The 19,683-nt window shown below is 36.1% G+C and overlaps 1 protein-coding gene across 1 annotated transcript in view; it reads left to right on the top strand.

Moving 5' to 3' along the window:
* The window catches only part of CDH18 (cadherin 18), a 673,500-nt gene that overhangs the window by 42,622 nt on the left and 611,195 nt on the right, over window positions 1-19,683 (top strand). The window lies entirely within an intron of this gene.

The following is a 19,683-nucleotide window of genomic DNA, read 5'->3' as shown; positions in this document are numbered from 1 at the left end:
TTTCCTTCCATCTAATCAGTTCTTCTTTGTCTTCTTTGATGGATTATCTTTCATTTCCTAGACTGTGAGTTCAGATGTCCTCCAAGGCTCAACACTGATCCCACTGTTCTTTTGTCTTTACAGCCTCTCTTTTGTACATGTGATCTGCCCAAATGGACTTTCATCTCTAGGTAGATGCCATGTACATGTCTGTCATTAATTTCATACCATCACTTAGGATCAGGCGATAAAATATTCATAAAGCATTTAGCACAGGGTCTGGCATATAGCAAGTGCTTACTAAATGCTTGTTCTTTCCCACTACTTCCTCCACCTATCATTGTTGTTTGTTCTTTATTCTCAAAGCATATCAATGACATCAGGAAAGTGATGTTTGGACTTGCAAGAGAATTAGATTTAAGGGAGGCAGAGCTGTGCATTCATTGCCTCACTCACTCCTCTAGAGTTATCTGAGTTCAGTGGCAATACATAAGTGAAGACAACTGGTGATGGCCCAGGGCGCAGTGGGAGACCTTGTCCTTTTTAAGCTAAGGTCTTTCCCAGGTCTCAGTTCTTCTAAGGCAACAGCCATTCAGTAGTTAAAGACTAATTAAGAATTGAGGTAAAATCTGGTGTACTTTGCCTTCACTAAGGAATCAGTCAGGGAGGGGAAGACCCTAGGAGTTTCTGGTTAGAATAAAAACAATTGCTTTTTATACTCACCCTGAGCCATCAAACCCAAACAATGAGAAAGTGAGACTTTGGCTGGGGCCCATTATTTCCCAATCATTGAGAGCCAGGGATTTGAGTTTAAAGACAAGGTCAAGTAGCTCTATTGGAATCCCAATGGACTTAAACAAAATCCGGTCTTCCAGAGCTATATTCAACAAATCATGAATGAAAATTATATGAGACAAAAAAAGTTAATAGTCCCAGAGTACAAAAATGATAGAATAGATAAGTAGGAAAGAAAAAACAATCTAGTCCCCAAACCTCAATATACCTTGCAAAGTATAAGCAATCAAAATTTACATTGTTTTGGACAGTAGACCCACATGTGAGGGTGTAACTCCCCATGTGAAGGTGGAGAGGAAGAAGCTGAGGAAGAGGAAAAAATAGCAGCATTGCCCAACAGAAACTGGCCTGCTGAGTCTCCCAAGGGGCAGCTACTACTACTTACAGATTATTGTTAGTTCTTCATTTTCAAAGAGGACCCATGACATCAGGAGGGTGATATCTTGACTTGTAATTGAACTGGTTTCCCTTTGAATAAATTCTGTAAGTGATTCAGGGAATCAGACTTTTTTCTTTACATCTCTTTGAATATCATAATGCTTGCAAATAATAAAGAAGATAAATCAATGTATTCTAATGTTTTATTGATGCATTTATTTTCAAATTGTTATTTACCCCACCCTCATAATAGAATGTCTTTGTAACAAAGGAGAGCTGCTAAATGAAACAAGTCATCACATATACTATTTTGGACAGCACATGGTGTCTTATTTTTGCCTACAATCCATCACCTCTCTACTTATGATTCACTTAGACTTTTCTGGAATCCAGTCAATAAATTTTGGGGAGTTGGGTTTATTGAAGTGAATTAACCGTCGTTTTTTAAATTCAATGGTTCTACGAGATCTCAATCCTCTTCTCTCTGTTTCCCCAAAATGTTTTACTGAGACTCTTTGACAATGTCTTTTGTGTTGATTAGCTTCTCTACTGCTGTTAGCTATGCCCTCCCAATGATGTTGGAATTTATTTTTGTTTTCACAGTCGTTTAATAACTTGGAATAAAGTAGAAGCTGCTTATGTAATTTCTTTATTTAAAAGCAATTATCAAGGGAAGAATTTGATTAAAGTCAGAAATCAAATTTAGCTTGCATATGCCCTGTAAACTTATGAACAGGAAATGCAATGATGAATCAAAACTCATTGATTTATACCTACGCCTTCCTCATTCTTCACACCCTCCTTATATAAATAATTCATAGAAGATCTACCTAACACGCTGGAGTTCATTCTCTTGGTCTTTAAATAGTGTTTACCTGTGTCACACAAGCTGTCCATCTGTTATTCTCTCATCTTGACATGACTGGGTAGAACACACTTTAAAAATTACACGTAGGGAATTGTATGATACTCAATGAGTTAACTAACATTGGATACTTAGCTGTAAATGAGTACTGTGATTCCTTTGAACATTTTATTTTCCTTCCTGTCTTTGTGAACTTCTCATTTCTTCTAGCAATCTAAAGTAAATTCTTTGGGAGTCAATTGTCATCTTGAGTCTTGTAGGAAAATTTAAGTATCCAATATATAAATAGAACAGCATGAAATGTGTTCATTCAAGACTAAATAACATCACTGAGGATACAAAAGAGAGAAAATTGTAAGGTCAATGAGCTTTCTTATTGTCCTTGGTACATTACTTGGGAAACAATAGAATTTTAAAGGGATCATTTGGAGAGGACTTTTAAATAGAAGTCTTTGAAAATTAAGTGTTTTTTGAAGATGTCCTAGAAGCTTCCTAGAAAAATGTTAGATATATGTGCAGAAATTCTGTTTTATGAAACAGAATGGGACATATAACCTGACAAACGATATTTGCTTTTAGAAGCATTGTTGAAAATATATTTCACCCAGCCCACTTAAATCAGGAATGTTCCAGAAAACCTGAAATGAATGGTCAAAGTATAAATGTGTTTACCTTTCATCTAATAAGGACCCCAGACTTTTCATTAACAACTCTCTAACTAAAACCTTTAAACTTGCTGAATTTCTGAGAAAGTCCTTGAAATGGTAATGGTTTAAGTGATCTCTGTTTTCTGGGTTTCCACTATATCTGTTTTGTATCTTCCTATTCCTTCGTTGTAAATCCCTGGGTTCTTTTACAATGGTTAAGTCATTCCCTAAACAACTATTTGGTTCACAAAAACTAAAAGAATAGGAGAAATAGTGTGTTGTTAAATAAGTTACATATATTATACAAAACCTGCTCAAATGCCGTGCCAACAGAATACCTGACTTTTTTTTAATGTTATCTGTGACATGGGACCTAACTTTGTTTGCGTGATTATATAGATGTTGTAGCTAATAATAGCATGAATACATAAGATTTTTCTACCTTTCAGGCATAAACATTTCAAGTAAAAATCTCTCCTTCTTCTAAGAATTGCTGCCCCATATCAATAATATAATCTTAAAGAAGGGAATGCATGTAAGGGAGAAAGGAGGGAATAAATTTTTCTACCCATATTTATATAGAACTTTCTAATTTTCTGTGCTTTTCCAAAGAGCTTAGTCTCACAACAATGCTATTAAGTGCATGACATGTACTATATTCCCATTTTACAAATGAAGAAACAGACTCAGACAAATTAAGCAGAGTCCACTTATATATTAAGTATCAAAGGTAGAATTTGATTCCAGGGCAAGCCTGACTCCAAATTGAATGTTCTATTGACTATGACATACCATCAGTTTATACCATCTGAAGTTCTAGATTGCTTTTGTTTCATTTTTTTTCCATGTGACCACAATATCTTTACCTATAGAATAAATATAAAAAGACTTTCTTCCTAAATTTTAGTTGTGTATAGGTACAATTATGTTAAACGTGTGCAATTATTTTTCAGTTATTTCAGTTGTGTCCAACATTTTGTGACCCCATTTAGGGCTTTCTTTGCAAATATACTGGAATGGTTTGCCATTTCCTTCTCCATCCCATTTTATAGATGAGCAACTGAGGCACAAAGACTGAAGTGACTTGCCCAGGATCACAAAGCTAGAAAATATCTGAGGTCAGATTTGAACTGAGGAAGATGCCTTCCTTATTCCAAGAACAGTGTTATGTGCATGGTGTCACCTGTCTATCCCAAAGTGTGCAAATATGGGTATATTTGTAAGTGTTTGACCAAACTCAGAATAAGTGTTTGTCACTTTTTTTAAAAATCTCATCATTGTGACATACGTTAACAAAGTTGTCTGCTATCGATATAATTTGTTGCTAGTTTAGTAAACTCAATTTTTGCCCTTTTAAAATTCTTATGTTGTTATCCTACATAATTAATATATAATAATGCCGGGAGAAGAGAAAATTATTAACTATACATATCATAGCTGACTCTCCAATAGTTAAAGTAATGCATTTCTCAAAAATACCTGAGATGTTCTATCGTTTTAAACCTGATATACCTTCTATCTTATTGAAGGCACTTCCTTTTTAAGATGTTAGAAGGATCAGGGGTAAATGAGCTGTTTCCAAATTTGGGGATGTCTCTGGGCCACTCACGTTATACAGTCATGATCCTTCATCTTAGTGTTTTTGTTACCCAGTCTACCTTGTGAGAAAATTTCTTTCCGGCTATTGAAATATGGCATAGATCACAAGTAAGGACATTCCTAAATATATACAGTAAGTGGAAATTCAGTTTTATTTAGAATCTTTAAATATTAGCCCTAGAAGGGACCTTATCTTATTACACTTGTTTTACAGTTAGTGAAGATCATAGATATTGTGTCACCCAGCACATTTTTTTTTTTTATTCAATTCATTTCAAAGAGCGTTTATGTACCAAGCACTGCATAAGCAATCAGGATACAAATACAAAAAAATGAAATATTTCTTGTTCTTAGGGAGTTTACATTCTCCTGCAGGGGGGGAAATCATATATGTACATACATACATGCACGTATGTGTATGTGTATATATATATATATATATACCTGTATATGTAAATACAAAATAATATAAGAATGAGGGAGAATGCTAATACTGAGATAGTGATCATGCAATACCTTGTGCAAAAGATAGTACTCGCTTCGGGCCTTGACTTGAAGTAGAAATTCCAAAGGCAGATATGGGAGAAGGAAATTTCAGGAAAAGAGAACAGCCTGTGCAAAGGCTTGGAGGGGAGAGATTGAATGTTTTAAGAAATGGAAGTAGTACATTTTGACAGGAATGTGAAGCTTCTGATGTGACAAGCAGTAGAGGATATGAAAGTTCTGAAAAGACAGGTTAGAGACAACATGAGGAATTTTAAATGCTTAATTTAATATTAAAGAAGAAGGGGAAGGAAGTTGAAGGTGCAGAAATTATGTATCTAAGCGTTGTATATAAATTCAAAAAGATGGAAATATATATGTAGTGAAGCTATTGCTCACATGTGGCCTGAAGGGAGGCAAAATGGAAATCTCTAGCTTTCTTTTTTTCCGCTGCTCTTCTGAAAGGGATACTTTATTTCATGCCAGAAGGGGAAGCAGGAAGTTGGGGCTGGAGGTTACTGCTCTGCTATCCTGGGACAGAGGGATACCAGGCTAGACTTATTTCTATTTATTCATTTTTATATTATTATTCTAGGAGATAATCTTTCAGGTTCAGGCTAACCTTCCAATCCATCACTATTCATTAATGGATGAAGTTCTCCAACCTTCATATCCACGGCTTAACTCCCTTCATATCGAATAACAGTTCCACAATAAATACACATAACAAAGCAAGAAACCCTTTACCCAAGCCGATAACAAAACAGAAATAAGAGAAGGTATGAGTATGAGAAAATACACCAAACTATACAGAGTAAAAGAATTCTTCCATTGGGAGCAAGATAACACCTCAACAAAGAAAGGAAGTCCCTGATCTTACTCATAGGCAAAATTCCCTGAAGTCTCTATTATAGTGGGCTCAAAATAGGGACATCATAGAGAATGCTAACTCCTCCCATGTCAACTTTCTCCCAGAGTCTTTTTCTCCCTTCATGGCCTAGGCAAAAATGTGAAATTTGTACATTTTCTCCCTTGTAATTGGAAAGCAGGAGAAACCAAAGAGATCGATAAATTCTATGAACCTAAAAAACATAGATATCTTCTCTCCGAATTTTTATTTTTTAACCCTACCCAGGCCCTCACACAAGCCCAAGACATTGATCTCCACCAAGGAGAAAATGCCAAATCAAAGGCTTTGGGGTTTATGTTACATTTTTGCCCCAGGATAAAATAGTTTGCAGTCCTTTGAAAAGAGATCAGAGAAAAAAATTCCCGAACCTGTACCTGTACAGTATAAATAAAAACCTAAGTGTTTTGAAACAACCAAGGTGATTTTCCTGGCATACCAGGTTAACCAATTTTTACTAACTTTGAAATTGATGTGCATTAACAGTAGATGCAGTTAGACCTGGCACTGTACAGGATATCATCTGAGAGGATACAACAGTGAAAACATATCTAACTATACACATGCACATTTTGAAAAAATGTGAATATTAATGGTACACAGTCATCAATCAGAAGCAATAAACATGGCTAACTGACAACGTAACACTAGCTACAATAACACTAGCAATAAGCACATGTGTATAGATAGATATAGATGGGTATAGATACATAGATATAATACACACATATAATGCTGCTTAACTTTGAGCAGTATCGAATATGCAAAACAGTGTGAGCAGACATTGCTATCACATGAACGTAATGTAAAACATAGTCAAATGAATATAAGAGCAAAAAACAAGAATGCCCAAACCTGCATTAATTCACATGTGCATAAACATGTGCCATCACATTCAAGGCACATTGCACCTGGAAAATTTCTAGTATTATTGCCTAAGTATATGTAGAACTACATCTTCAGTTTTACCAGTGACATCATAACTTATTCTAGAGACTGGTCTACAAGGTCTAGCTCTCTTTTAACTGACTGATTTCTCTGCTTCTATGCCAGAATCAGTAGTTGTTATGGGTTGACAATAAGGATCATTGTAGGTGTACATCCACAACTTGGCTGACAGCCATGTTAAGTTCACTATTAGTATCTTTGACCTCTGTGAATTGAATCTATACCAGAGAAGTCTCTAGCAGTTTTGAGCAGGAAAGGAGTTGGCTCTGGGTTCAGTTCTCCTGCTCTGTAAAATTAGACGCAATTTACTTTATTAGATTCCTCACTTTCAATGCCATACCTGGATCAGAAAATCTTTATATAGCTGGTAAACCGTCTCTTTTTTGCAGGTTTTCTCAGGTGAGCAGAATTCAATTCTCTCCACCTGTTCATTAAAAAGTCAAACAAATTCTTCTTTTGGCAATAAGTGGTTGCTATAATAATCCTGATAGGGTTCCCTCCATTCTCTGGGATTATTTTGTAAACAAGAAAGTTACCCAGTCTCTCAGCCTTCCACCAATAACTAACATGTAAGTCCCTTGAATGGCCAGATTTCTCAGTAGAACTCATCACTTGTTGAAGGTTTTTGAGGCTATACTCCAAAATCATATAAACTTTTTGCATCTGTCACAGATTTTACAAGCCGAAGCTGAAGTTATCAATGACTGGTTGGTAGATATCTCTCAACTTCACCTTCAAATGAGAGATTTATTGAGAATGAGTAGGTGTATCACTTTCTTCTGAGGCAGGAGTGGTTTTCACCAAAAAATGACTAAGTATTATAGAAAGCCTATGGCAGTTATGCCTGGTAGAATTGTATACATCTCCTAGAATGAGTCACATTGACTCTACTATGCTTTTTGCTTTGGTCTCAAAGTTCTAGTTTGTGGGTCTCCTAGAGGATGATAAGGAGTAGTCTTAGTCTTTTTGATACTTACCAAGGCCAACATTTCAACGAATAGCTTGCACTTGAAGTCCCAACTTCAGCCAGAGTGAATTTTGGCAGGTTATCCATATACTAATACCAATGCTAATACTTATTATCTATATCTACACACACACACATATGTATGTATATGCACATATATAAATACTCCACACACATATACTTATGTGTATATGTGTGTATAAATGTGTGCACTTATACATATATAAGTGGTCAAGAAATGAATCAATAGATTGCTATCAGTCCACTCTTAGAGTTTTGTTCTATATGTGTAATCTTTGAACTTCTCTGTAATGGACCACTATTAGGCCAAGAACTCCAGCTTACAAAAAGAGTAGTGAGATTCATTGTGTTGTGATTGAAATTAAACTAAACTGAGTCATAAAGTTCCAAGCAAATTCTTTATTGGTAAAGGTAGCATTTACTAATAAAATGGTTCTTTTGATTTTTCAGTTAAGGAAAAGACCATGAGAGAGGAATTACTAACTTTCATATATTTTGGAAAAGTACAAGAGAACAAAAAACAAGGAAAATCACAGATGGAAAACAGTATGATTGTTCTGAACTATTATAGATGTTAGAAAACAATATGATAAGATGCAGGTCTGCAATATAGAATTAGAAATGAATCCTCCTTCCATCTTGTTGCTAAGGAAAGTTCACTGGTGATGTCCACCAGCATTCTTAGTCAATGTCACAGTTAGTGTCACGGTGATACTAGACCAGACTTTACTGAAGGACAGTCAATATTGCACCAAACTCCCTGTCATCTACCACACCCTTTAAGGATAATAGTTGGTTTTTTTCCTAATTATACAAAGACAGTGGTACAGAGATAACAATTTTCTTTCAATTAAAGTGATTTAGAGGGAAACTTAACCTTAAAACTTAACTTTGAGAGGAAAACTGCACTTCTGAACACGATTTTTTTTTTATTTGAAGTTTTGAGTTTCAAATTCTATACCTCTCTCCATCCATCCTGTCCACCCTCCCTGAGACAGTAGGCAATCACATATGCACAATTATGTAAAACATTTCCGTATTAGTTATTTTGTACAAGAAGACTCAAAAGAAAAGCAAATGAAAGAAACTGAAAAATAACATGCTTCAGTCCATAGTGAATCAATATTAGTTCTTTCTCTGGAGGAGGAGAGTATGCTTCATTATTAGTCGTTTGCCAATGTCTTGGGTCATTATATTGCTGAGAATAGCTAAGTCATTCAAAATCTTCATCAAACAATATTGCTGTTACTATGTACAACATTCTCCTGGTTCTTCTCACTTCACTATGCCTCAGTTCATGTGAGTCTTTCCATGTTTTTCTGAAATCATGCTGCTTCTCACTTCTTATAGCACAATAAAATTCCATTATAATCATATACAACAGCTTATTTAGACATTCCCTAAATGATGGGTATCCCTTTGATTTCTAATTCCTAGACACCACAAAAAGAGGTTCTATAAATATTTTTATACAATAGGTCCTTTTATCTTTTTTTAATGTCTTTGGAATATAAAAATAGCAGTGGTATTGCTGGATCACAGGGAATGCATAGTTTTAAAACTCTTTTGGGTGTAGTTCCAAATTGCTCCCCAGAATGGTTGGATCAGTTCACAATTCCACTAACTGCATTAGTGCCCCAGTTTTCCCATATATTCTCCAACATCCAATATTTCCCCTTTTTGTCATATTAGCCCCTCTCATAGGTATGAAGTGGCACCTCGGAGTTGTTTTAATTTCTCTGATCAATAGCAATTTAAAGAAATTTTTCATAGGACTGTAGATAATTTTGATTTCTTTGTCTGAAAACTGCCTATTCATATTCTTTGACTTTTTATCAATTGGAGAATGACTGGTATATTTTTTATAAATTTGACTCAGTTTTCTATATATTTGAGAAATGAGTTCATTATTAGAGATACTTATTGAAATATTTCTCAAAGTTTTCTGCTTTCCTTAAACATTGGTTCCATTTGTTTTGTTTGTAAAAAAAAAAAACTTTTTAATTTTATATAATCAAAATTATTTATATTATATTTTGTAACTCTATATTTTCTTTGGTTCTAAATTCTCCCTTATTCATAACTCTGACAGACTGATCCATACTCGCTTAGTTTGCTCATATCATTTTCATGTGTGCATCATGTACCCATTTTGATTTTATCTTGGTTTTTGATATGACACATTGACCTATGCCTAGTTTCTGCTATATTGCTTTCTGGTTTTCCCAGAAATTTTTGTCAAATACTGAGTTTTGTTCCAAAGTATTGGATGTTTGGGTTTCTCATATACTAGAATACTGTGGTCATTTACTGTAATGTAATTTGTACCTAATCTTTTCCAGGGATCCACCACTCTGTTTCTCAGCCAGTACCAGATTGTTTTGATAATTACTGCTTTATAATGCATGAACTCATGAACTTTTGAACTTAACTCAGAGACAAAGAAACATGAGTCAGGCTGTTACAGAACAGAATCAATGACAGAATGGAATAAAATATAAAGTAGTAAATCAATATTTGATTTTTTTCATTTGTCCATCAAATCTCTGCCAGAAAATATAATTGGCCTCTGGTTACTATTGCTCTCTTAGTTTAGGATGACTCACAATTCTTCCAGGCTGGCATCTGTGTGGAGAACAGAAGGTTTGCCTACATTTGCATAAGCCTATGGGTACATGGGTAAGACAGTTAAGTCCTTATTTCTTTTTCATATTTATATTTCTATTTATCTCCAAAAGGCATTGTGGATTTGGTTCTAATTTTGCCTTTCTTGCCTTTTTGTTTCTGGGTCTCTGCAATGAGTACATGAGTAACATCATTTAAAGGTTTAACAATACCAGCTTTGGGCTTTACAAATTTGCAGTAGTAAAATTCAGTCCCAGGAAAGTTTACTAAATGTCTAAGGTTTTATGGGTATGGCTGCTTGGAAAGTGTTTCTACCAGCTCTGCAAAATTGGCATTTGTTCAATGATATCCAACACTCTAGAGATGTTATTCCTGTCTCTTACCAGATTTAGTGATGTCTTTAGGGTAAACTAACACTCTAGATAGTCCATGACTCCAACTATTATTTCCATCAGTCTTTGGAAAGAGACTGATGCCCCTTAAATTCCTTAGAACATGTGCTCAAAATGGCAAAAGCCAGCTGGATAGATGAAAACAACCTCTCTTTTGTCTTCTTCAGACATGACCATCTGATAATATCCACTATGCAAGGTCAAGACTAAAAATGATTGGCTGCCTATCATACAATCCATGGTATCTTGCATTTGTGACATAATATGCTGGTCAACTTTAGTAATTTTTTTCTAATTTTGGTAATAAATATACATATCAAATCCATATCTTTTCATTTTTTAGATACCACTGATAAGGGTGATGCATAATGGCTGCTAGATTCAATAATGCCTTTAACCATCATTTTTTTTTAGATTTTTTTTTAATTTTTTTTATTTTTTTTTATTTAACATTTAACATTTATTTTCACAGAATTTTGGGTTACAAATTTTCTCCCCTTTTATCCTCTCCCCCCCCCAAACCCAAGCATTCTAATTGCCCCTGTGACCAATCTGCTCTCTCCTCTATCCTCTCTCCCTGTCCATGTCTCCATCTTCTCTTTTGTCCTATAGGGCCAGATAGCTTTCTTGACCCCTTAACCTGTATTTCTTGTTACCCAGTGGTAAGAACATTACATTTGGTCCTAACACTTTGAGTTCCATCTTCTTTAGCTCCCTCCCTCCCCAACCCTTCCCCATGGAAGACAAGCAATTCAATATAGGCCAAATCTGTTTAGTTTTGCAAATGATTTCCATGGTAGTTGTGTTGTATAGGACTAACTATATTTCCCTCCATCCTATCCTGTCCCCCATTACTTCTATTTTCTTATGGTCCTTTCCCTCCCCATGAGTGTCGACCTCGGATTGCATTCTCCTCCCCATGCCCTCCCCTCCATCCTCCCCCCCACCCTGCTTGTGCCCCTGTCCCCCACTCTCCTGTATTATGAGATAGGTTTTCCTATCAAAATGAGTGTGCATTATATTCTTTCCTTTAGTGGAATGTGATGAGAGTAGACCTCATGTTTTTCTCTTGCCTCCCCTCTTTATCCCTCCACTAATAAGTCTTTTGCTTGCCTCTTTTATGAGAGATAATTTGCCCCATATAACTTCTCCCTTTCTCCTCCCAATATTTCTCTCTCACTGCTTGATTTCATTTTTTTTTGAGATATGATCCCATCCTCTTCAATTCACTCTGTGCACTCTGTCTCTATGTATGTGTGCGTGTGTGCATGTGTGTGTGTGTGTGTACTCCCACCCAGTACCCAGATACTGAAATGTTTCAAGAGTTACAAATATTGTCTTTCCATGTAGGAATGTAAACAGTTCAACTTTAGTAAGACCCTTATGACTTCTCTTTGCTGTTCATCTTTTCATGGTTCTCTTCATTCTTGTGTTAGAAAGTCAAATTTTCTTTCTAGCTCTGGTCTTTTCATCAGGAAAATTTGAAAATCCTCTATTTCATTGAAAGATCATTTTTTCTCCTGAAGTATTATACTCAGTTTTGCTGGGTAGGTGATTCTTGGTTTTAGTCCTAGTTCCTTTGACTTCTGGAATATCCTATTCCATTCCCTTCTATCCCTTAATGTAGAGGGAGCTAGATCTTGTACTATCCTGACTGTATTTCCACAATACTTGAATTGTTTCTTTCTAGCTGCTTGCAATATTTTCTCTTTCACCTGGGAATTCTGGAATTTGGCCACAATGCTCCTAGGAGTTTCTCTTTTTGGATCTCTTTCATGCGGTGTTCTGCGGATTCCTTGAATATTTATTTTGCCCTCTGGTTCTAGAATCTCAGGGCAGTTTTCCTTGATAATTTCATGGAAGATGATGTCTAGGCTCTTCTTCTGATCATGGTTTTCAGGTAGTCCCAGAATTTTTACATTGTCTCTCCTGATTCTATTTTCCAGGTCAATTGTTTTTCCAATGAGATATTTCACATTATCTTCCATTTTTCGAATCTGCATGCTATGTTCTGTGATATCTGTCTTTTTCATAAAGGCCTTAGCGTCCATCTGTACCAATCCAGTTTTGAAAGATCTATTTTCTTCAGTGAGCTTTTGAATCTCCTTTTCCATTTGGTCAATTCTGCTTTTGAAAGCATTCTTCTCCTCATTGGCCCCTTGCACCTCCCTTGCCAGCTGAGTTAGGCTAGTTCTCAAGGTGCCAATTTCTTCAAGATTTTTTTGGTTCTCCTTTAGCAGGGAGCTGATCTGCTTTTCATGCTTCTCCCTCATTCCTCTCATTTCTCTTCCCAGTCTTTCCTCCACCTCTCTAACTTGATTTTCAAAATTCATCTTGAGCTCTTCCATGGCCTGAGCCCATTGGGTGGGCTGGGACACAGAATCCTTGATTTCTGTGTCTTTGCCTGATGGCAAGCATTGTTCCTCCCCATCAGAAAGGAAAGGAGGAAGTGTCTTTTCTCCGAGAAAGTACCCTTCAATAGTTTTATCTCTTTTCCCTTTTCTGGGCATTCTCCCCAGCCAGTGACCTGACCTCTGAATGTTCTCCTCACACCCTCCTCACCTCCTGGTCCTCCCAGCCAGTGTTTGGGAACTGAGATTCAAATGCTGCTTCCCGCCTTAGGATTTTTGGCAGGGGCAGGGCTGCTATTCAGTGTGAGAATTAAGTTCAGGTGGTCAGGGGCAGGGTCGCCTCTCTGGCTCAGTTCCCTCTGGGGGTTTATGCACAGACCTTCCACAATGGATCCAGGCTCCCTCCCATTTGGGGAGCCCCTGTCTGCAGCCGCCTCTCAGCTTCTATCTCCTGGGGGGGCCCGAGCCATGGGGGCACCCCACTCCCCTCTCAACCCACCAAAGTGACTCTCTCACCTACCCCAGTCAGTCACCTGTTGGTGGGGGAGCTTGTGCCGCTGCTGGAGATCCCGTCTCTGGAGCCTTCTCGGATCTGTACTTCTAGGAGCCGCGGCCGCCACCGCAGCCGCAGGTCCGGGCTGGGCTCCGCGTCTGCAGCGCGACGGACCTTTTGCGAGAGGTTTTCAGGTCCCTCTGTGGGTGGAGGGACCCGCGTGGCTGCTGGAGATCCCATCCCCATAGCCCGCTCGGATCTTTTCCTCACGGTGTCACTGCTGCTGCAGGGCTGCCCTCTGCTCCCTGTTCCGGCGCCCAGTCCACGGCGCGAAGGACCCCCTGCGAGAGGTTTGAAGGTCTCTCTGGAACAGAAATCTCCCTCGCTCCAATATTCTGTGGTCTCTGGGTGCAGAATTCGCCCTGGGTTGGTCCCCTCTAGCCGTTCTGTGGTTTGTGGCTTCGGACCTGTGTGTATGTGCGTCTTTCTACTTCGCCCTAGATTTTTTTTAAGATCTTCCATCATAGACAGAGGAATCCTAGATCTTTCTCTGACTGGTCAGGAATCTATGAGCTAGCTTCTATATGTTGCATCTTTAGCATATTCCACATCCCACTCATGTAATGAGAATATACCTAACCTACTGCTGATTTTAAGCCTTAATCTATTCTTCCACTCTTGTGGGACTGGGGAATCTGCAACAAATACTTTATGATTCAGCTCAGAGGATGGATAGATGGGATTCCCATGATGGCCACTGAACTGTTTGCCTCTGTCTTCTTATGAGCCTCTACATGTTCTACATGGATTGTCAAAGTATACAGGTATTATGTCTCAGCTTCTCGCTTACAGTATTCTGCTAGAATTTTATAAAAGCTAAAATTAATCCCAACAAGTGCTGACATCTTCATGGTGGAGAGTCTTTCTCACCAGATTTCTTGTCCAGTTTTCTGTTGACACCAACATTTTCCTTGGCAAATTTAAAGTTAATTTGGATATATCCCACAGAAGAATAATTTTTATCACTCAATCTTCTACTCATTCTAAATCTATATTTTAGCATTCATTCAAAGGAAAAGTATTTTACCAAGGTATTTATCACAAAAGATTAAAAGATAATGGTAACTTGGAATCCCATTGTTGTTGGAGGCATTGTAGTACATAGTCTGAAATTTTGCTGTCACCTCCGCACAAAGTCTTTTGAGTCCAGGTGAGATAGACCAATAAGTAATTGATGAAGTCAGTGTGACTGTTCATGGGACCCAGCAATATCTTCTTCCTTAATCCTGCTCTAACTTGCCAAAGCTGAATTGGAAGATTAACTTTATTACCAATGTTGCCTTCTCTTTGCTGGTACATAAAACACAGGTATGACCATCTAATCCACAATAATAACAAAAGGTAAAAAAGAAGTGATACAAGGACACTGTCAAGATCTCTCTAAAGAACTTTAGAATCAATTGTGAAACATGGGAGACACTGGCACAGGACCACCCAACATAGTGTGCTCACATCAAAGAAGATGTTATGCTTTATTAGCAAAGCAGAATTGCAGTAGACTAAAAGAAATATGAGATGCACCAATTTAGAGACATTTCCAGTCCAAAGGTTCATAGGTACTATTTGCACCTGACCTGTAGTGGAGCCTTCCAAACTCATTTTGTCTGATCAGCTATAGTACTGTACCTTGACAACAGCAGAACGATGTCATTTTGATCTTCTTTGAGAGTGAAGGACAACGACCAACAAAAGATCTCTCTCTTCTCTGATGATTACATGAAGGATGTATTTTTTTTGTTAGGCTTTTGTGTTCTTTCCCTTGGTCCTCTACATTCACAAGAAGAATAGAATTCAGCACTGCACCATCTTTAACATGATCTTCTCAGGTTCAGTAACTGCAATTCAACACCTGTGTCCTGCTTTGTTCCTGTGGCCCATACTCAGAAGACCTGGAACCTGCTCAAGCTAAGCCAAGTGGTTTATATTGATTTTTGCAAATTAGCAATACCTTTCTAACTTCAGAAATTGTTGGCAATGGCTTCTATGTCTGCATAGCTATGATAATATAAGATGGAAAAGGTAACATACCAAGACTTGACACAATTACTGCAGGATAATTTTCTTGCAAGCTTAGGATCCCTGGCATCTCATTACATATAAAATATGGATTTTTAAATCAAAAACCAATATGGATTTCATTTAACCATTTTAATCAATCACTAATTAACTGATTCAGATTGACCTTTCAAGTGTTTTCTTTTTTGTAACAGTATTCCGGGATATCTTGTCTTTAAATCAAAAGAAGTATGTAGGTTTCTCAGATCATTGTGTTATTAATGTATTTCTATATGTTTGGGTATATGGATCTAAGGATGAAATGCCTAATGAGATTGAAGAAAAGTTTCAGCCAAATTCAGATGATTTAGTACCTTCTTTTTACTAAAAAAACCATTTTGGCTATTAAAGAAGATTGGTGATCTCATTGGAGTACCTGGGAGCCATTACATATCATTTCCATTTTTATTTCAATTTTCTTTGCAAGTGGATACAGACTAGAGTTCCACTAAATTTTCAGGGTCAAATATCTCCTTTGAGAATGCAAAGTCTCTAAATTTATTTAAAAAGGTATTATTTTAAGAGAATACCTCTAATGTCATTTTAGTCTATGTATAGCATTAAAGAAAGAAGAAAGGCATTTTTATGTTCTCAAAACTATACTTCATACAGATCAACAGTTTAGTTATCCTAAGATCATAGACCTAAAGCTGAAAAGAGCTTAAGATGCCATCTATTCCAATCTCCTTATTTTGCAGATGGGAGAACTGCTACCTAGAGACATTAAGTGGTGCTCAAAGTCACAGTGGTAATAAGTGACAGAAGTGGGATTTGACTAGGTTTGCTTATTCCAAATTCAGTGCACTTTCTACTATCCACACTCTCTCTACCATTATAAGTAAAACTAATTATTATAACCATTTCTTACTTTAGCAAAATTCAGTATACAAAATATACAAATTTAGAAAACTATTATGTTAGTGAGAGATGATTTGTGTTACAAAAAAGTATTTATTTTTATAGTGGATTGAGTACTTGCCAGAAAGATTAGTGAGAGACAACATAAAGTAGAAAGATGCTAATTGCAGATCTGTCAGAAATTAAGGTATCTGTGAATGGTTTTGGAGTCAATTTGTAGGAAATCTTTTTCTGTAGGTAGACATAAAGAGAATCATCATGAGATTAGTGTCAATGTCTACAGCTAAGAAACATGTCAATCTATAATTACGGGTTTCACTATGAAAAACTGCTCTATATAGCAGTTTTCATCCAGTAAATTCAGAAGTAGAGAAAAGTTATTAAAGTATTATTAAGGTAAGCATAAATGATTTCAATTGTTATATGACCAATATTTAAATACATGGAAGTTAACGGAAGTCAGATAAAGAAATTTACCTTATTTTCTGTATTTTATGCAGAATAGATTTTATTAGTTGGCATACCTCACAGAAATTAGCTCAAGCTCTTTTCAACTCTATATCTATGTCACTAAAAGGTATTATCACATAATCAGAAGTTAAAATTCTCCACTATAGTCTTTGCTTTGTTCACCTGAGCTGAGAAACCTTATGGATCAGCAAAAAAAGTTTCTGTTTATATATACATACATATATGTGTGTGTATTTGTGTACGTATATGTACATATACATATAAATCTATATATCCATTTTCCATTTTTTTCATTTTTAGCATATCCATATGAAAACATAAAAAGTAAAGAGACTTCTTTTATTTTAACATATTATTAGAAAATTAAACCCTTAAAGTATGTTTTGAATGAAAACGTATGAAACAAAATTCTAATAAAGCATAAATCAGAGTGTATATGAGATAGTCTCCTGATGAAATCTTTTTGGATTATTATTATTACTTCTATTCAACTTTTGCATTGGACTAATTTTTCAGCCCAGGTGGGTCTTAGTTATTGTAAATATAAGAATAAGGAATCTGAATTGTAATATCATTAGTTTAGGGAGCACCCAGGCAAGGAAACTCCTCTAACAATGAAGGTTGGCACTTTCTTTACAAACTAAAAAGTTTTCTAGGGAAATGAGAAGTTAACTGATGTATGAAGGGCTATACAGTCAGTTTGTGACAGAGGAAGAAACTGAAGTCATCTTCCTGGCATCGAGGGCAAGGATTTTCACCCATTATAGCTTGCAGCCGTTGATAATCAAAAAAGTTTGTGTGATTAATTAGTACACAGGAAATATTCACTAAGAAACCAAGCAATAGCAGACTTGCTGCAGAGGAGAATGGATATAAAATATCAAGAATAGCTGAAAAAATACATTTTAAAAAAAATCATTGAATTATTCAAGTGACTAGATAACACATTATCCTAGGAACAAAATCTTGAAGACTTCACAATGTGATAATCTCAGGATTAATTTATTGTAAAAAAAAAAAAAAATCAAGAAAAATGTAAGAAGCTAATTATACATTTCAGGAAATTGTCAAAGAAAACTTCCCAGAAATGGCAAAAGTAACCTGGGGAAAAAAAGAAGTTACAGACTCTAAAAGGATGATCCCAAGATTTAAGTCATCTAGACGCATCATACTTTAACTCTAATACTAAAAAAGATAAGGAAGACATACAACAGTCTCCCAAGAGTTCAAGACGGACCCATTAAAGAAAAAAATAATGAAGATCATACTTTAGGGTCCTTGTACCATAAATGATTTCCCTTGTAAATGTAGTCACATTTCCTCTGAATTCTTATACCTAAGGGCACCCATGATTTTACCAATATAACTCTACAATTGTAAAATCAGTTCAAATGGAGTTTCTACCTGCCTGTCTTAGAATGAGAGAAAAATAAAGAAATTGAAACAATTAAAAATATATAAAACATAGATCAGCTTTAATTATTTTCCCAGTGAATTAGTGCTGAAAAAAAGCAAGCCCTTAAATTATAATGCTAAATACACAGTTTAAAATTATCAGTAGAGAAAGGAAAGTTAGTGGCCCTTTCCTTCAAGTGATTTCTCCTAAGGAGCATGCTTAGAGCCATTTCATCAGTAGGCTGACATGACAGAGGAATGACAGATTCTGCACTGACTTACTATTTTGTTCAGTCTCTGAGCAGACTAATTCTCTTCAACTCATCACAATATATTTTCATGTGGTAGTATCTGCTTTCATTCATTTTATATCTAATTTAGACATTTCATTTATTGAAGTAACTGAATAGAGATATGTAAGCCTTGTTCACAACTAGTTTATACCTTTGATCGGTTGATGATATAATTCAGTTAAAGAGGTATTCTTACCTGATAAAGGCATACCAATTTTGTTAGATTAATTGGGGTTGAGTGATGTGGAACTTGCCTCTTATACTATCCCACACCCAATTTAAAGTCTGCTTTCCTCAAAAAGTAAAATGGAGTATTTTTGACAAAGTTCACAGCCCCAAATCCTGTACAAGTCTTTTGTGGCTAAGGAAAATTCACCACTCTGCTTTTACAAACCCATAGTTAAGAGTATCAGAAAAATTTTGTATGGCACAGTTTATATTACTTTGGAAATTAGCTATTGAAATGCAATTTAACAAACATAATTGTATAAGGTGCTCATAGATTTCTATGTGTCTTGGTTCTTACAAAAGACATTTCTCAACCAAATATAAAAAAAAAAAAGAAAATTAATTCTCTTTTCTCAGGAAAAAAAAAATTCCTGATCCCTATAGAACTCCCAGAGACATTAAGACTCCCTCCAGAAGCATTAGGGACATAGTGTTAACTGGATTATCAATGCATAAGCCATCCATCTGTGGTATGCCCCAACTTTTTGGGTGTCCTTTCAAAGGAATCCCTGAACCTAAAAGTATTCCACCACTAAGCAATACTGCTATTAGAATTCTGGAATTCTGAAACTGCTTGCTGATCCAAGCCAAGCAGGGAACAGTTGATTTTATTTGACCAGTCACAAGAAATTTCCCATGTAGTGTCATCTGTTTTCATTTTATTCATACCTAGTTTACCTAGTATATATCATGATTGATTGATTCAATGGGGATATCTAGGTCTTATTTATACCTTGGTAATAGGTGAGATCTTCTGGTTGGTTGGCTGGTTTGTTTTGATTGGTCCATTTGGAAATTTTTCAACTCAACTAAAGGTGCATTCTCATCTGATACAGGTTTCAAAATGTAGAGCTTTCCCTAATTACATTAAAT

This window comes from Notamacropus eugenii, chromosome 4, assembly GCF_028372415.1.
Source record: "Notamacropus eugenii isolate mMacEug1 chromosome 4, mMacEug1.pri_v2, whole genome shotgun sequence".
Taxonomy (NCBI): Eukaryota; Metazoa; Chordata; class Mammalia; order Diprotodontia; family Macropodidae; genus Notamacropus; species Notamacropus eugenii.
Note: the sequence above shows the minus strand (reverse complement) of the source record. Positions and strands in the feature narration are given on the sequence as shown.